This window comes from Phaethon aethereus (genome assembly GCF_964289735.1).
Source record: "Phaethon aethereus genome assembly, chromosome: 3".
NCBI classification, from domain to species: Eukaryota; Metazoa; Chordata; class Aves; order Phaethontiformes; family Phaethontidae; genus Phaethon; species Phaethon aethereus.
Genome location: NC_138576.1, coordinates 100442323 through 100462432, shown reverse-complemented (window position 1 = coordinate 100462432; position 20110 = coordinate 100442323). Strand labels below are relative to the sequence as shown.

At 35.1% G+C, this 20110-nt stretch overlaps 1 protein-coding gene across 1 annotated transcript in view; it reads left to right on the top strand.

Annotated features, from left to right (window-relative positions):
* CAMKMT (calmodulin-lysine N-methyltransferase) overlaps window positions 1-20110 on the top strand; it is a gene marked incomplete at both ends in the record, with an annotated part of 225253 nt that overhangs the window by 17175 nt on the left and 187968 nt on the right. The gene's annotated exons all lie outside the window — the stretch shown is intronic.

Below are 20110 nucleotides of genomic sequence, written 5' to 3'. Positions count from 1 at the left end.
CTATTAATGGACTTGAATTATAAAATTGTGGTAGATCATGGAATAGAAGCTGAGCAAAAATAATTAAATATTTTTTATGTAATGAGTAATTACTATTATATAATTAACATTTAGAGTTATAGATATAATTCTTGTTTGAATTATAAACCTTATAGTCAGGTTTGTTTGTTTGTTTTCAAACAAGCAAACTGATAGTATAAAGTTGGGGGAGGTCTCTAAGTTTGCCAAATATTCAAGGAATGTGCACATATCTCTTCCTCTTTATCAAAGCAGTGGCACAGAAACTGTTCTGGTATGTGCATGTTTCATCTCAAAACTTCAGTCTTTGTATTCCAAAGCTATGTTTCAGTAAACATTGGCTTTTCATTGGCAAAAAGGTCAAATTATTAAATAAACTTTTGCCTTCAGAAGGAAAAAATAATCATAAACTATGTGCTCTACTTCTTAAAATTTGCTAGCTTTCATTCAGAAGATTGTTGTGTGGTCCTGCCACAAAATACTTCAGGATATATTCTTTAACTGTTGCCAAGAAGAAATTTGTTTTCTGATTTCTGAATGAAGATTGTATCCAAGGGATATATGAATAGCCAAATGAATAATATTAAGGCTGAGAAAAAAAATTCACATTCGTAATTATGGTTGACATCAGCTACAGATGTAGGCATCATGAGCTGGATGATAAAAAACATTTAGATTTAAGACATTCAGGATCTGGGAGAAAATTCTTTGCTTAAATTACGAGAGGCATTTAGAGAGATTTGATGTTGTAGATCCTCAGAATAGGAAGCTAGATGGACTTTTACAACAATTTACTTTATTGTCTATAAACTGTTCTCAATAAGGGGAAAAAAAATTGGGGAAAAAATCCAACCCGGGGTTTTGAATCTAGAAAAAATTACTATTATATTAGTTCATTAGATAACATAAATACCTGAGCTGTTGAAAAGCAGAGAAAATTTTTTTATTAATGTCTAACAGTGATTTAATACTAGCCTTCACATAGTGGATCAAGACAGTGTATCTTACTCTGTTAAACATGGTGACATGATTTCTTAATCTTCATTCCTTGTGTGAATACTTAGAGTGTGATCAATCAACACAAATTTCCTTGTTAACACAAATAAATTACTCTGCTAAAGTTTTCATATGCTTTCATTTCATTTGCATTTCATTTCATAACAACAGCAAGTTGTTAGATGTGCTGTTGGGTCTTCTGCTAATGTTTTCAAGTATTTCAGCTACTTTCTTATTGACTGCTTAGATGCCTTATCTATTGATGGTAGAACAAGATTAATACTCTAATAGGCACAACACCAGTGCCAACACAGAAGTAATATGACATTTGTAGTTCTTCTTCCTGTTTATCTGGATATAGAAAGATTCACATTTGTCCTTTTGGATTCAGTATTACTTTGAGGGTTCATGCTGTGCTATTATACACAGCGTTTGCTAAGTCATTTCCAGATTCACTGCTTCCCCATTTTTAAATGTCTGTGTCTCTAAGTGTCTGTCTGTATTGATGCACATATTACTGATTTATGCCCATTTTACTAAGCACTCTAGATTAGACACTGTTAGGGTAACTGTAAAATAATTATCTTATGGCAGCATGCAGTACTGGCTTGGAGTGTAATAATAATACTTTTTTCCTACCACCTGTATGGAGTAAATATCCTCAGTGTCCAAGCCAGAGTAACTTTGTGTTTGTCACACCATCATAATAAAGTTCCCCCAGTCATGTGTTTACTGAGCTGTTCTGTTTGGATCATACCTGACTGAATTTGTGTGCACTTCCATTATCCATTGATTTGAATTGCCTCTTTCTTTGACCTTTTTCTGTGTATTTCTTGACTCTCTTTGTGTTAACCTACAACGGAAATGGTAGGTAGTAATCCTGCCTCCTTTAGCCCCAAGGGTAACTACAGTTGTAGTATTTCTAAAATTAGGTCGACTGTTTTTACAGTTGCTGTAAGAACTTCATATTATCAAATGATAGTCTACTCTAAAAAAAAAAAAAAACCCAAACCCAAACATATTAGATTATTTCTTGTAATACCTAATACTAATGGAGCTAGCCAGTATTGAACATATTATCAGTCCCATCTACAGTAGCATGCTCTGTGTGGGGACCCACTGAATAATTACAGACTTTAATGTTCTCTTAGGACACACTGCATAGTCAGAATCTATTTACTGGGCACTAAACTTCACTTAAGAATTTGTACCGAGTTATCAGAAAACAGAGTTCTGTGTGCTTGCCATACTGAGTATTTATCAGGAAGATTAATGTTTTGCTAGAGATTATTAGATTATGAAATAATTGTGTATTGAACACTAGATTTTGTAAAAACTGAAATGTGTTGCATATTACATCCTTTTTAAACATAACCGTTTATTTCAAATGATGTGGTTTGTGTGTTTTTTGGGGAGGATTTTGTTTCTTCTAGTAATGTTCCTAAGTACCTTGTGTTAAAACAAGCTCTTTCAGGGAGTATTTCTATGGTCTTTTTGTTTTACTTTTTGATCTTTCTGATTATGGTTTAACAGCCACATTACCATACACCATCAAAAGGAGGGTGGTAGGGCAGACTCTAGTTAACACCACTTCCCCCACGCTCCCAATAGATATCAATTCAGTGCACGATGTGCCACTAGCTGGCAGCATTATATAAAATATCAATAAGCGGCTTTTAAGGAATACTTGTGACTGCTTCCAGAAGTGTTGCCTTGTACCAGTGAGACTTCAGGACAAAAGTGGAGCCAACTGCAGTAGCTGCAAGTGGCATATTGCAGGGACCCAAGTGTTAACTCTGGAAACTGGGTCTGCACAATGTCTTGTTCAAATTTGGTACCTATACTTGTATTCTGTCTTTTTCAAAAAGACTTCTGAACATGCATTTTCATTGTAGGACTTCTACTGTGAATAAAAATTCACACTATAAATTCCAGTTGGTTTTCACTTTCCCAGAAAAATGTGAAAATTTTTTCTGTTGTGTGTTCATTCTTTGTGAGAGAGCAGTTTCCACAGGGAAACTCTTAAATGAATTCTCCACACAGACAGGATGCAATGCTAAATGTGCTTCATTCAGCTTTAATTCTATGCATAAACAGGAGGCAGGGAAGAGAAGACTGGAATGAAGGAAAGAATCAGTCTGTTTTAGATAACAGTTTGCCATCTGTTAAAAACATGGTATGTCCTGAGACCATCTCTAGTCCTAAGATGGTCCTTTAAAAGAACTGATGGATCCCAGGCACAGGTTCAGTGGTGGCAGTGTGGAACAGCATCAGCTGGCTCCAGGAGCCACATGCCATGCTCATCCTTGCAGAAAAAAAAAAAAATCTTCTGCAACGGACTGTCCAAAAAAGAAGGGAGATTCTGCAATGAATGAGCTTTTGAGGGTATCACCTTCCCCTGCCTTTGCTAGTGGGAAAAAGCAGTTGTGACTGAAATGCTTGTATTACTGTATTCCTACAATAATAATTTCAAATCATGATTATATCTAAATTAAGTTAAATTTATCAAGGGCCAAACTATAAACCTCTTTACTGATTGCAGCCAGTCTAAGCAAGCTGCAGTGTCTGTAAAGGAGGATTTTAAGCGGTGAAATATAGCATGTTTGGGGATTTTCGTCTAGTTTCTGTGTTAACATCAGGTAGATACAAGATATTCCAGAGTGCTCAAGCAGTATAGAATTGCAAACACACTATATGTAATAGCAAAACATTTTCTTGTAATATACACATAGCATTAGTTAATAATGTATCCATTTTTAAGAAACAACATGATCAATACATATTCATTTTATTTTCTACTTGGTTGTGTACAATTACATGTTTTGGAACTAAATAAGCAGCAGAGGGTGCTACAGTTACAGAGCTATCCGGGCACATATTCCAAAATTGTTGCTCCTGTAGGCAAGTAGATCCTGCAAAGACTTAAGCTTTCGGTTTGGGGTAGATGGATGGGATAGCTTTAAATTCTGTTCCCTCTGTTTATACAGGGAAAAACAGGTAACCTATGTGAAATCCAGAAAAGGTAGAGTTAGATATTCACTTATTTTCTTGGGGGGGGGGAAGTATTTTGCTGCTGGAAAATGTGACACAGTTTCCTGAAAACATTGTGTCTGGGTATAGCTACTGTTACAAAACACCTACTCACCATCTTTTGAATTGTTTTTGTTTGTGCTAATTTTAGTTTTAGAAATTTCAGTCTCTGAAACAAGTTTTATGTTGGAGAGAGTGGGGGGTGGAGGGTTAAATGTTTTTATTTCAAATAAATGAGCTAGCTAAGTTGGAGAATATTTTTGCCCCTTCATATAATATGTTTCATGAAAATAACAAGAGAAAAGGATTTTTCTTAAACTTCCAGTCTTTTTGGAAATGCATATTGAGGAAAAATATTGAAATAAATGAATTTTCTCATTTAAGTTTTCACTTTTTTATTTCAGATTTTATTAATTTTAAAACTATGCTTATTTAAAGCTGATAATTGGGTAACTTCTTTTTATTTACTTAAAACATAATTTAAAACAAAACTTTTTTTCTTCTTTCCTCTCAAATAGCTAGAGAGAGGGGTGTGTTGTCTTTCCCAGTAATAGTAAATGAGGATGTGTTCGGAGACCTACTTGTTTCTTCAGAGCTCTTGTTGTGTGACTCAAAGGTATCTGAGCTCCTCTATGGAGAGATTGTGGCAGCTAATAATTTTTCATGCCTGGAAGGATAGATGCCATCGAGCCACCTGGGGAAAAGCATAGGATGGCATCTTTTTGGCAGCAGAGGTGCTCCTGTATCTCATGTAACTTTACCCAGAATCAACAAGGGAGCAGACTACATTTTTCAGGCACTGCTGTGGAAGTTCCCCCCCTTTTTTTAGAGGAAACATCTTGTTTTCTGCAGTGAAAAGCATACCGACTTGAATACGCTTCCTGCCTATCCATGCCTCAGTGGGCATTCTCACCTAAAGAAACTGCCACTTGTCTTCTGAGCCTTCTCTCATTCTACTGGTGTGGCAGTTTGAAATTGTTTACCATGTCAGAACCTCACACCCTCTTGAAAAAGTCTTCGACGAAACAGAAATTGACTGGAAGAGTGTTTTGAATGAAATATCATATTTATGATACCTACAATTTACTATTCACTATTCAGCTTCCTTTTAAATAAAACATTTCATGATCAGGGTTAAGAAAAAACATCTGTATCCTCCCTCCCCATCCAGTTCACTTCATTGATTCAGTTTAGAGTATCATCCCAAGCAGTTACATTGACATAACTGGCATAAAGCTTACAGAATGGAGCAGAAAATAAGTATATGGGGAGAAGCAGGTACCTTTTAAATTCCTCTTGCTACCAGAATTGTTTTTATGAAACTGTTCTCTGATGGAACGTCAGTAATTTGTCCATTCTAAGTACTGTCCTGCAGTCTTCTGCTTTTCCCTGCTCACTAAAAGTTTCTGCTTATCAGGAGCCTTTATGTGAAAAGAATAATCATATCTGTTGTCAGGGATCTGTTTCTTCTTAAGTTTTGCGGTTTTTTTCTACTACATATTCCAACATAACCTGACTCTGTGCCTGTACTTCTAAACATGGCACCAGCTCAGACAAGTGGGAGGTGAAGAAGCCCAGCTGAGCTCTTCAGAGTACCCCTTTCTTCCTTGGTCAGTTTGAAGTTTTTGTAAGAATTAGTTCACCTGCTTAGGATATTCCAATGAGAAACTTTTGGTAAAAAATACCTGGATCTATTCGAGCAACTGCACTGTTTTGTACCTTGGCAATCTGTGTTTTTGCATCAGATCTGTTGTCTGAATATTTATAAAGATTGTTGGCATAAGTATGTTTCTAAGTGTACTATTTGTGCTAGTCTGGCTTTACGCACTGGTGTTGACTTTCTATAATCTGAAGCATTTTTGAAATTTATTCCATGTATTCTAAATGGATTATCACGAGAAGTTGGATCTTTTGATTTAAATTAATTAAAATAATTTAAAGATAGGGTATAACACCTTACATTAGATTGGTAGAAGGAGAAGAGTATGAATTTTAATTAATTTCATGGGGTTTACTTTTACATAACTTATTTTAATCACCTTTCTAATTGACATAGGGTAGAATAACAATGGTAAGCATCTCTTTAAGATGTACTATGCTATTAGTTAATCTTAGTCTTCTAATACAAAGTAGTTTTCCCTTTAAAATATTTTAGATTTGAGCATACTTGAAATAAACAGTTTCAAAATAGTTTCATTTAGCTTGGTGTGTAGTAGGTTGTTGCAGTTTGGGTGGAACTTGCATGTTTCTCTGTAATTGTTCTTTTTCACCATTCCTTTTACTTGCCATGTTTTGGCCATGCATTCAGTGCTGCTTTTTGCCAAAAAGGCATGAGGTGCAAAACATGCTTAGGAAATGCTATGTCTGCAATACAGCCTTGAGTAGCTACCTTCTGTTCAATACCACACAAAGTTGCTGATAGGATCTGACTTACACATCCAAGTGGGCATTTGGCTGTCCTGTAATACAGTTTTATCGGTGGCTGCAGTGTGGAGGTAGCAAGGACAATCCCTGTTCTTTGTGTTCTCCATACAAATGTAACTGAAATGTAATGCATAACTTGCACCTTTTTTTGAGTTTGTTTCAAGTCTTTTTGGAGAACTTTTAAAAATTTCCACTATATTTCATTTTAAAAGTTGTGTTCAAATGGATGAATTCATGTTGTCTTTTGAAAACATTGACATGAAAGGTTTCAACTTAATTCAGCATTAATTCACAGAATTGCATTCAAACAAAACTATTTTGAGTAAAATATTTTTGGAAATGAGAATTTGAAACCTTTGGTAAATAACATATCCATTTGAAATTTTTTTCTCTGATGATAGTTCTGACTGAAAGGTAGAATGAAAACTAATCTATATAGCAGTGAGCAGACCAGGTCTACAAATATTACTCATGTACTTAACTTCACGAATTAAATATTTTTATTGACTCCCAGTACAGTTAAATAAAATTGTACTTTTTAAAAATAGTTGAAATATTGTGGAAACATTTGAAATAATGTGAAAAGAAATGGACAAGGCATTATTCCAGAAATCTAAAGGACTAATTCTTGCTAAAGCTGGTGGGTTAAAAGAGCCTGTATATAAGTGGTTTGGTAAATGGAAAATGTATGAGGAATATGTGTACAACTGCATGTTTGTACTAATTACTTGGAGGCCCAGTGTTGTGGTTTGTAATGAAGACTGCAGCCCACCTACAAAAGACTTGCATGACTAGCCCATAAAACAAATATTCAGAACACACTGTATATTCTCCTTACTGGTAGAAAATATCTCCTAATATCTAATGGTAGTCTGGGGTTTTTTCTAAAGCTTAGACTTCTTACTGTTTTGGTCATTGCTTTACGTAAAGAATAGTTTCTGAAATTTTCTTTTGTAATAGCTTTTTAGGTACGTTAAGTCATCACGTTGCCTTGTTTAGATCTTCTTTTTGTGGTGTTAAGCAATCTAAATTCTATCATTTTTTCTTAATGATAATTAAGAATAAAAAGATAAATATAATAAAAATTCTTTTTCTTTTTTGCTAGGTTCTGACTTTTATTTAGACTCTGTGCATTTGGTTTGTATCTTTCTTGAAGAGCATTCGTCAAAACTGGGCACAATGGTCCAGTTGAGACCTGCATAATGCGAAGTAAAGCAGGTGATTTTTTTATGTTATAGCCTATAATCCCAATATTGTATTTTCCTCTCTTACAACAGCATAACTTTTGTGACTCATGTTGAGCTTTTGACATGCCATAAGATCCTGATGCTTTTCTAAAGGGGTTAGTTACTCCTGACTCCATGTTTATGTAGCTGATTATTCTTACCCAAGTACAATATCTGGTACTTGTCCCTGTTGAACTTTTTTTCGGTTTCCAAACTTTTCCAGTGTCATTGTTTTTGTCCTTTGAATCCCATCTTTCAAGATACTGGACTTCCTAAACTGATACATTGCTAATTTAATAAGCATATTTCTTCCATCATCTAGGTGATTAACGAAAACTCTGAACAGAGCACCATCTGGTGTAAGCATTTATGGAAACTCCACCTGATAAAATCACCTGCTTTTACAGAAAACCATTGAGAATTATTCCCTAGTGTAATTTTTTCTCAATCAGCTCTGCACCTATCTTAACCAAATTTTATTTAGACAGTGTTTGTCATGAAATTATTGAAAGATTTTTCAAAGTTTTGATATAAGACATCTACTCCTTCAGCCCTATACACAAGCCTCTTATCTTGTTGTTGCTCTGGTGAATGGTTTTTAATTAAAATCTGTAATTTCTCTTTTGTTGTTATACTTTCTTTTGTTGCATATTCCACAACAATGAAAATCATGAATTTGTTTATAATTTTTAATTAGGGGAAGATGAGGGAGGGGATGAATTGAATGAAACATGATACTTAATTATAGAATGCATTATTGTCTTCTGCACTGGAAGTCATCAGATGATTTTCTTTCTTATGAATTCATTCACTTCCTGAAAGCCACTGTTGTAATCATTTGTACTACAGATGTATCCTATCTAAGCTTCTATGCATAGTTTTGTCTTATAGTTCTTTGGTGTCCTGAAAGAAAACTTCAGCTACCCAGAGATGCGTACTGGCTTTGTGACATGTTTGGTAGTCTAGCAAAAATTAGAATAGCATTGTAATAGCCCTCTACCCTAACAGCCACTGCCTTCCATCTCCCAGCATTCCATAAATGTGACTGAATGTAAAATAATGTGAGATGGTTGGTTGGTTGGTTTGTTTGTGGCTTTTTTTGGTAATTTGGGAGTACTCAAATGTGTGTTTGCTTCTTGCTCCTGAGAAATGGAGTTCTGCAGGTCATACTCGGTACTAAAAAGAAAGTAGTTTGAGCCTGTTATACCTTTTAACACCAGCTCCTTGTCTGTTGATATTTACTGTTGAACTGTGACCTGTGCTTTGTGAACTAAATTTACTTTCTTTCCATCTATGCTAGTGCTGGCTGAATGTGCGTTTCACTATCCAGATAGGGGGTTTCTTCCAATTTAGTTTTTAAGTTTCCCTTTATATTTAGGCCAATTCCAATATTTGAAGGCAGTGTTCTATTGTTTTGTTTAAATGTCTGTTTTATATCAGCTCAGAAGAGGGTATCACACACACACGCACAGTATGCCCAAAAACACTTCTTTGGTATTAACTAATTTGTACAATATCACATCTGTGAAATATTAGATTAATTTTACAAGTAGGAAGTCTCATAAAGCTCTAGATCTGTTGCAAAGCTGTTTGTGGGTAGAAATGGGAGACAGAACCAAGACCACTTACAGTGGTTGAGTGCTTAGGGCCACTAGCAGACCTGACTTCTAACCTCTCCCACATGTAAGTTTATTATAGGCTCTTTGTTAAATTGTGCAGTGTTTTTTTTTTTTTGTTGTTCAGGAGTGCCTGCTCATTTTAAATGCCACCCATTTCTATTATCTAAAGTGAAGGACTTAAAGCTGTGTCAGAAGAGAGACTTGGGCATTGCTGAACTGAACTTTAGATGCTTTCACAATGAAATTTTATCCTCCTTCAGGTAAGGAGGCATTTCTACACATGTAGTGGCATGGGCTTGAATTCACCATAGGTCGCACTCCAAGAGTTGTGTGTCATTAACTCTCCCTCTCTTTGGAGTTTCATTTCCTAACCTGATGCATTCACAGTCCTAAATCCTTTCCTTTATTTAGACGCTTCAACTGTGTCCTTCAAAAAATATGGAAGGAATCACTTTTTTTTCTTAATCTCCCATGTGGCAGCTGCAGATTTGATGTAGAATTTATTTGGTTTTAGACATGAGTCTAACGGTTATAACACTCACCAGGTGGTTTTCATGAAGGCAGGTGAGGCCAGCACACCTGACTTAGAAAGGGGAGTGGGCTCAGAGATTATATGTGCTTGCTAACTGGAGCTCTTTTTGGACAGTAAGACAAGAAACAGTATTACTAAATGTATCGGGTAATCCCTCATGATAGTATGTCAGGAAAAAATCCCACTGAAATCTGCCAGTAGATAATGAATTCCGAGTGTGAAAACAGCAACTATATGCATGCCTCACTGTAAGTACACACCCAATTCCATGAAATTTACCTTTTCACACAGCTGAAACAAGCTGTTTTACGAATCAGCACCCTAGTATAATTATGGCTAGAATTCCTGGAATGTCTTAATAAAATGTAATATAGCCAAGCAGCCTGTATAAAAGGTCCTTATCTTTGCTGTGTCTTGGTTCTCATTTTGAATTTGTGGCAATTTGAGGCAATTTGAGGCAATTTGTAGATTTGATATTCCTGAAGTAGAAAATAATTCCTTTTGTGTGTGTATACTGCTAAAAATTAGCTTAGCCCGTTAAACAGGACTTTTTTTTGTTGTTGCTGCTAAGAATTACTTTGAAAATTTTGTCCCCAACCAAAATCTGCTTTTAAAATCATGCATTAGATTTTCTGTTGAAAATTAACCAATATTAATTCCCTATGAGGAAGGGGTGTTCAGCTGCATATCTCCTGTGGGAGAAGCTTAGTTACTGACAGGTGAATCTGAGTGGGTTCTAACATGGCTTCCTAGGTTAAAGTAACAGAGGAAGATGTTTTACCCATGGTTTGTCTCAGAAAGAATTTTTATATGGAGTGGTTTTGTTTGGTTGGTTTTGATTGGACTAGTGCAGTTATTTAACAGGCAGCAGTGAAGTCTCGGTATTTATGAACTGTAATGTTGCTGTCTCTGCCAGCTGAGATTAGTAAGCATTGCTTTCAAACATAGATCTGTGCGTAAAGAATCAAAACCAAAAATCAGTTATTTATATAAAATAACCATTACTGGGGCAAAGGGGAAGGGAAGGTACTTGATAACAAGGACTGGTTTTGTTCCATCTGTTTTTAGTTTAACAATAATCTTTGAAAAACATTGGAAATCTGTGGGTCTGAAGTCTTGTGTTCCTTTTTTTTTTTTTTTTTTTTTATGGTAAGACCTTTGACTTTCTTGATATGTATTTAGATTTGGTAAAACACAGTTTATATTCTTTTTTGTAAAGCAACTCTGACATATAGCCATCAAGCTTAAAGTGCTTATGAAAGTTCAGGAATAAATGCACACAATTTAGTTACCCTTTGTTGTATGTAGGCACATTCTTTGAGAATTTTGTGATTTTTTGCATGAAGAAGCAGACTTTTTACTCAGTATAAAAGTTGGGCATTAAAATCAGAGCCACTGTGTAAAGTCTTGACTTAAAAATAATCATATTTCAATGATAGTAGTAGGAAAAGGCAAGAGTCCAATGATTTTAAGCTGTCTTTTTAAAGTTGTATAGCTACGCAGAAAGGCAGTAGGACCAACAAAATGCTTAATGGTACCCAGGAATAAAATGGTCATACAAGTTTGGCAGTGAAAATCTATAATCTCTCTACCAGCTTCTCAATGGACAGTAAAATATACTGTCTTTGAATTTATCATAATTTTAAGGAAAAAAAACAGGTATGCACTAAGAAACTAGAATCATCTGAGTCAAGGGAGAGAAAAACAGCTTTTCAAAGCTCTCCGAATAATACCTGCTGACTGTTTGCTCAGATGAACTTCCTGTTGAACTCTTCTCATTATTTTCAAAGTACCTGTTAAAAAGTATTTATCCTTGCCTTTCCCTTTGAATTTTCCAGTTCCAGAATTAGAAACACACTTAAATTATAGTAGTGGTATTAAATACATATTCAAGGTCAACTACCTAGCAGAGACTTTGTTCATTGCAGTTTTTGTTTTAACTGATAAATGCTTTACAATGTAAACATCTGCCTAATGTTGCAGCCAGTTGCAGGTCTCCTATGTTAACCTCCAGAAGTTATACTACCTCACTCTTTCCTTTGGCAGGCAAAAATAATGATGATAACAATCAACATATAATACAGAATTCCAAATATTTAGTTTTGTTAATAGTACACACAGCAAACAATACAGGTGATTTCAGACAAATAAAAATGGGTAGAGATAATGTAAGTACTTTAAATCTGTCGTGATTCTCATTATTTCAAATACATATTTCCTAATAAATACTATAGCCCTTTCTTTTGAGGATTCTATTTATGAGCTCTTCAGAAAATGGTATGGTAAATATTTTGAATTACAGTACACAGCCACCTGTTTTTTTGCTGTTTGTTAGGGTAAGTGACAAACCTAAAGTGACAGCCTAAAAGAAGGGGAAGATGCTATGCCAGATAATTCTGCAAGGCTGATCTAGAATGAGACTGAACTGCTGATGACTGAGAACAATTAATGAAAATTCAGTGTTTTCATATATGAATTGTTTATTTGCATTTTTTTAGGATAAACAGAATTGTCTAGGTTTGGCATTTAAAGAGCTCTGTACAAGTGTTGTAATAGTTGGGTGTGAACTGTCAAAAAGAAATAGGCAGAATCCTAGAAATGATGAGTGCAATTATATCCTTTAAGATCCTTTTTACAAACCTGAGCATTTAAATATATGGATTTGATTTGTAATTGCAAAATGTTTCTTATTCTAAAATGAAAAGTATGCATGTACTGCTCAGAAGAGATTATCTTGTAATTTTTAAGTAAATCAGTCTGATTAATGTGGGCTTTAAATTTTTTTTATACCTATATAGGTATATGTAATTATTACCTATATAATTATTACCTATGTAATTATATACACACTCTATATATACACATGCTATATTATACGCTATATATTTTTATTAAGATATTGTCAAAGATTTATTTTACTTGACAGTTTACTTTGACCCTGCCTGAAATAAGATCTTACTGGTGACATAAATATTTAAGACAATGAAACTAGAATTGTAATGTGCCATCTTTCCCTAAATGTTTGAAAGCATTGTCAGCTTTTGAATTGCTGTCATATTTCTTTCAGTTGTTTTTTGTACAAGTCAAATTTGACTTGCCTTAGTAATACAAAGAATCTCATTGTCTTCGGCAGGGCTTGTCAAATGAGTAAGAAACATTGTCTTTTCCCTAAAATTGATTTTAAAAAACCCCAAAAAACCCCAAAATTATTTTAATCTGAATGAGGTGAGAATCTGGTAACTATTGAAATGTTTTCAGTGCTGATTAATAAGGAGCATGATAATTGAAACTTGGCATAGAAATGAGTAGCAAATTTTACTGTTCCTCCTCATTTTAAACAGGAATTTGAATGTTGGATGGCACAGAAGTAGTAGTACTTGATAGTACATATCAAGTACAAAACAAGTTTAGTACTTGATATTCCAAAAGTACCATTCCAAAAACGAATACAGTTAATGCTTAATATATATTACTACTTCCATATTGATATATTTTATATTTTGCAGATTTTGTAAATTTCATTTACATAGATTTAACAATTTGAAGTAGTGGCAGATACCAATATGATTATTTGCTCTTAGTCTTTAAATTGTTCTTCCCCCCCCCAAGATTTCATAGCCTAAATATGGGGAAAGAATCCATATTGCTTTCTGAAGTTAAGATCATCTGATCAGAGGGAGTGGGACAGACAGTAAGCCTAGTCAGCAAGAGTCCTAAAACAGGTAGCATGTGGGAGAGATAAACAAGTAAAAAAATAGTGGCTGGGCAAGAAGGGGAATTGGAAATAAAGACATATTTGATGAAGGTTTTTTACAAGAGAGAAACTGGATTGGCCAGAGAGGAGCCTGGGATGAAATTACAATGAATGCACACAGGTTTGTATCCTAAGAATAACTGGACCGAGACAAGAAGTCAAAGGTGGAAAGGAGGCTGTGCTAGCTCAGCTTCAAGAGGGCTGGGAAGAAATGGTGGGTGCACCAGAAAATGGTTCCCACAGGGCCAGCAAGAGAATCACATTTCCAGGAATCAATGTGTGCCTCGCCTTCCCATGACTGCTCAGGTGAAATGTCTTCCATTTTTTTTTAATTGCTGCTCTTTGTAGACTGTTGCAATGTTTTCATTTACTGTATTTACTTAAGCATAAGAAGTTGAGATAGTCTGAAAGTTGCAGTCATGCTAATGACCTATGGAGGAGTTGATATTCCAGATGATGGGGTTTTTGATGTTTATTTTTAAATTCAAAAATACTCACGGAAGTATGTTAAAAGAATTTTAATTTTGAGTTCTTGGCTCTACAAAATGCACTGTTATTTTAGGGTTGCCTCTGTAAACGGGGGTTTCATGGTTGCTTGGAGAGCAGCTTCTCTTCCTCTGTCTGTGATGGAGGGCTAGTATGTTTTTCTGAAAGCCTAGGGTTTGATCTGCAGAAGCTCATCACAGATGAAACAGTGATTTCAACAGCTAAAGCAGAAATGTCAAATACTCAAAAAATTATGTTCTAGGTGCTTTAGATGTTCAAGAGTTAGTGGATGTTTTTCTTCTTTCTGTGCCTCAGGGCTTCATCTAAAGAACAGTCTCTTTCTGGTTCCCGTCTGTCCCCAGGGATGCCACCACGGTGTGGTGCCATAAGGCACATAGTCAGCAAGGACTGTGAGGTGGAGGAATTGTTCTGTCGTGGTTAACCGGCTGGGTATCTGTCAAAGTAAGTGAGACACAGAAAAACAGGCAATGAATTCTGGTAGCCTGCATACAGCTTTCAAGCCAAAGGCTGGAGAGGCCTGCTGTATTAAAACTCAGAAAGTAAGGAATGGGACTGTGCTTAACTGAAGTGTAAACATTGATCATCTTATCATTAAATGAACCTTGGCCTTTAGTTCTGTTAACTAAAAGGAAGCAATGGTCCTGTGTGAAGTATAGTATGTGGCGGTATTTAATTACATGCTGCTTCCTAAGGCATACATGCAAGACAGCTGTGCTAAGAGTGTAGTGGCATTTCCTGCCTAATTTTGCTATTTCCTAGATCATGTATTTTATTTGACAAGCTTGATCTTAATTTAATGGAAGTGCTTGTTGTAATTTTGTATACAAATTCGTGCTGTAACAATTTATGCACAGGCTTGAGATCACAAAACCAACGATTCGTCATGTCATGAAGTAGCACTTGCAGAGATAACATTGGAATGCTTTTGCAGAAAATGTACCCAGAAACAATCATATTTTTTGAAAGTACTCTGCATCTTCATATGTATGTCTAACCCTTTACACTCTGAGTCATCCTATGATTTGTAATGCTATTATGTTTTAAAATATATATATATTTATAATTTGATAGATATTACTAGTGTATGGTGGTCAAACTGCATACACTAATAATGCAATAATATAGCAGTTGGTGGTAGGTTTCAGTATCCCTGTGGAAGTCCAAACAATATAGAAAATCAAGATTCTGTTGTTTCAGGAAGCATCTAGTTTTTGCACCTCCTGTTACAAAATTACAAAAAGCTTATGTTAAAAAGTTAAGAGCGTAAAAAAAATTTTTTTACTTACGCATGTAACAATCAAATTCTAAAGAGGAGCAAAATGTAGCGTTGCTATTTTCCTCAAGACCTATCTCAAAGCATGCATAGGTTGTGTATTGCACTTGAGAAATATAAATGTATGTAAGGCCTATGCCATCCCTCTAAGAGGCATGAAATATTTAAAACCCCACCTTGTTAGCACATCCAATATGTGTTGCTGGCACTGTAAGCATTTTCTGATTTATTATATCTAGCGTAAATGTCATCAGTTTAACAAACTTCTAGATTGTTGTTGTGAATAGTCTTATAAACATTGCTTCTCTTGTGATCAAACTGAGACTTTATTGTTGCACAGAGCCTTAATTTAGTAATGTCTTGATCAAGAAATTTTCTTATTTGGGAATAGGTATGTAACGAATAGTAGGAACTGGTAAACAATAGCAAGGGATTTTAAACGAGTGTTGAATGAGAACTTTAGAAATTCTTATTGTCCTTGTACCTACTTTTAAAGTTACTTTATTCACTTTTCTGAGACAAAGACATTGACCCCATTGTGAACCTGAAAGCCAAAGGATTGATTTTTTTTCTATACATTTATTGTATATTGAAAACAGAGTCAACCTAATTATTATATAAACAGATCTACAGTGTCACAGATCATAAAACTTTTAGAAACTCTGTGTGTGTCTATAGATAATAGCAGAGACAAAATATACTCCAATCTGAAGTTTAGCAAATGCAGTTTGAATGACTCGTAGAAAGTAAGTGCCGGTCTATTTTACAATGTATATGCCAAGGTCTTAAACTCACTGCTGGGCCAAGCTAAAAAGGTAATATCTGACTGTGATACTACTGCAAGACAAACGGTAGCATGCTACTCTGCTTGAAAACATAATGGCTTTATACTGTAACCGTTAACCCTGAAATGATGCTTGAGTGGACCTTAACTCCTAAGTGAACATGCCTGAGTAAGTAAAACTGTGGTTTCACATAACAGAGAGATACATTTTTTAGATCCTTTGCTGATTATATTGTGTGAAGGTCAATCTTCTGCCCCATTTCTGAAAGTCGGGTCAGAATAGAGATTTTAGGGTCACTTCTTCAAGTATCTAAGCCATTACAATGCACTAATAGGCCCTGATAGCTCATTTTATAAGTTCTTAGCATTAAGCTGGACATTGTTTGGACTCATTTCAAATCCTGCATGTACCCTGCAGGGTTAATTAACATCTTTTTAAATGGATGTTTTTTATTTATTTTGAATTAAAGTGCTTTGGTTTAGTCACTATTTACTGTCATCATCTGTAAAGACATAGAAAATTTATATTCACTTAAGTCTGTATATTGTTCTGAAATTGAACTGTTAAGTTATTTTTTTATTTAAGCACATCAAGAGTATGGCATCAAACATGCAGTGGCAGACACAGTTGAATACCAGTACAAAGTGGTTTGGAGTGGATTTTACTTACTTTTTTAGTTATCCATTCCAACTATATTTTGCACAGTGGAATTTCAGATTATTGTCTCCTGCTCTGTGTAAAATGCCATTCTATGTTACTTATGTCACTGCTATGAATTTTGTTTAAAGGATGCAGAGATCAATTAATTAGCAATTTAATTAGAGTGATAAAGCAAACATAATTAGGCAGCAAACTTCCATTTTCCACTGAAGTAAACAGAAGCATATCAAAAAGGACTTAATGAATTCAAGTTGAAATAACTGTTTTTTTGAGAACATTTGAGCACAACATATAGAATGGATAAGATTGAGACAGGAAAAACACAAAATACCACTGCAACTAAGAAGTGTGTTGACCTCAAAAACAGAAAGAAAAAGGCCCCCAATATCGGATGCTTTTGAGAGAAATGTATTTTTAATAAATGGAAGTACACTAAAACAAGTAGTATGTTTTCAGAGGAGAGAGATGGGGGTAACATTTGAAATAGTAAAACTAATCTTGCCTTCAAGAGCATGCTTCAAATTTAACATGTATTTGTTTCAGAAAAACATCTTTTACAGCAGATCTTCAAGAGTAGTTAGCAATTGTTTGGAAACAGTCTTGGCATCACCTCTCCCAACCTTGTATCTGGACTAATGTAAAACCTTAATTGTGCTGCTAGCAGTAGCTCTCTGATAAGTAGGGATTCAGGATTCAGATTGAATTTGTACAGCTCATCAGTAGGTAAATTAATTACTCCATACATCTGGAATGTTCTGTAACAATGTAGTTCCTTTCAGATCCTGTGAGAAAGCAAGTATTTAGAAAGGTAGGTGGTATGTATATACTCTGTCCTGTGAATTTATAGAGCTATTGCATCATCAGATTGACCACTGTGAGGACGACTTGTTTCATGGCTTACATGGCAGAGTAAAGCTGGAGGTGAATTATGTCTGGTGTGTCATATTTATGATCCTATGTCAATTTTCATGTAGACCGTGTATCACTTTCTTCCTTTGTTGCACCATTTCTTATGCCTGCAATCACTTGTCACACTGTTTTTGCTGGACTTCTATTTGCTTTGCTATTCTGCTTTCATTCCTTAGGTCTAAAAGGAATCCTGACTTACCTCACGCTCTACAAAATTTCTTAGCTGAGCAAGAGGCATGTTCAGAGACAGTGTACTACAGTAATCCCGAAAACATGTACTCACTGTTATATGTACGTATGGAGACTTAGTTCCCAGAATAGTGCTTTCCATGTGTAGATAAATCCAAAGATTTAACACTGCAATAGCGGATGACTGCAGTAGGCTCTGTGTCAAACTTTTGAACATTCAGAAATGGCTGGTAATTTCACAAATTCTTACCATTGTGTGGTTTCGTTCCTGAATGAAGTTCATGTAATTAGAGAAGTCACCAGTAAAGGATTTTTTCTAAATGTCACAGCTCAAACCTAGCTGTATTCATTTTGATTAACATGCCATCCGTGAGCTTTAAAAAAAACCCAACATGAACATAACTATTTTCAGCATTGTTTGATCTTTTTCTTTTTAAACACACTGGAAGGTATAAGCAGTATGCAATGTAGGGGATTTTATTCAAGAGCTCCTCCTTTCATTTCTCCATTGCCTCTGCTATGCAGAACTTGCAGTTCCACAATAACTCTTACTCTACCTCCCCTTAGCCTTGTCACAGGGGTCATGGCTGAGAGTTGGGAAATGTATCAGGTCTGTAGTTTCCTTGAGAAGGAGAAAGCAGTGACATTAATGTTCATTGATGTTCACCGTTATCCAAAAGGGTGCAAGTACCTATTTAGAGTAAGAGGTGGGTTTTTTTACTGAATGTTAATTAATGCAGGTGAGGACTATACATGTGAAACTATAGTCTGTGCTTTGTCTTGGAACGGTTTTGAAATTTGTTAGCTAAGCACATTCTAAAACAAAATAGGAAAGCAGCCTCCAGAATATATTAGTGCCTTTCTACTCAATTAACTTCAGCTTTGAGATAATTGACTTCTGATTTGTTGAGAAGCCTAAGTTAAGGTAAATGGTAAGCTAATGATTCAAAAAAGTTAAAGAAATTTAAACTCAATAACATCAAAGTGTTATTAAGCAGACATCTTTACACTGGTATTGTTCAGCCATACTCTGTGCTGGTCTAGCAGCTTGCTGCTGCTTAAAGGAGGTAGTCCTCTTTTATCTCTTGTGTCTCTCCCAATGCTTGATCATCTACTCCCATTGCTATGCCTTATTTTGGCTCTAAAGCTTTTGATACCAATCAGTCAGTTGGATCAGTTCGTTGATCTAATGGAAAAACTAGCCCACCTTGAGAATGATTGTTGTGTTTGGTTTGGGTTTCTTTTTTTTTTTTTTTTTTTAGATTAACAAACCTATCTCACACTCTGTATATCCTCATTATCACAAGATCTGACACAAAGAAGGTCACTGTTTATGTCCAGAAGAGGGAGGAAGTGCCTATTTCAGTTGTTGAATTGGTTAGACCGAAGTAGTCTGAAAACACATCTATAATAGGTGGTTTTTTTGGAACAGAGTTTTCTGATTTACTTTAAGTTGAATACTATGTCAGTTAACAAGATGAAAACATTAGCCAAGTCTTACCTCATTAAAAGCAAGCTATTAGATCTCTTTTAGCTTTTTGGGTCTAACAGTGTATAAGAGGGCACTAAAACATATTTTTATTTGTCATTATGAGAGGCAAATGTAGCTATGAGTAAATGAAGGCAGCAAGTTTGTGTGGTAAGAATAAAATTATATTTTTATATGGTCACTTCGCAGAGTAAGACTGCAGTTTCATTTTTTCCAAAGCAAGAAAATTAATAGGTCAAGAGGGGAACAGCTAACTTCCTGAAAAGACTGAGATCAGAGCATGTAGGCCTTTACAAAAGTCTTTTATTGTTCTCTGTACTCTCCATCTTAATATTCAAGGAACAAGAGCTAAGAAAATACTATGTACCCATGTTCAGTATTTTTCAAAATGAGAATCTTGGCTGTTGGAGTCTTAGGGCACAATGAACACTGATTGCCTAAAAAATTATTTTAATAATTCAACCTTTTAGCTTGAGGTTTAGGGCAAAGTGTTTTGAAACCATTACGTTCCTTTTCATTTGTTCCATAACCTAAAATGGATAAACTAATCTATGCTTTTGGGGGATGCAGATTAAGGTATACTTTGTGTCTGGGATGAGGTATGGGACAATAAGTTTAAATCTCTAATTATTTGAAATTATTGTACTTCTAAATCCCTGAAAATATGTCTTTAAAATAATGAAAAAAGAATGCTGGCCA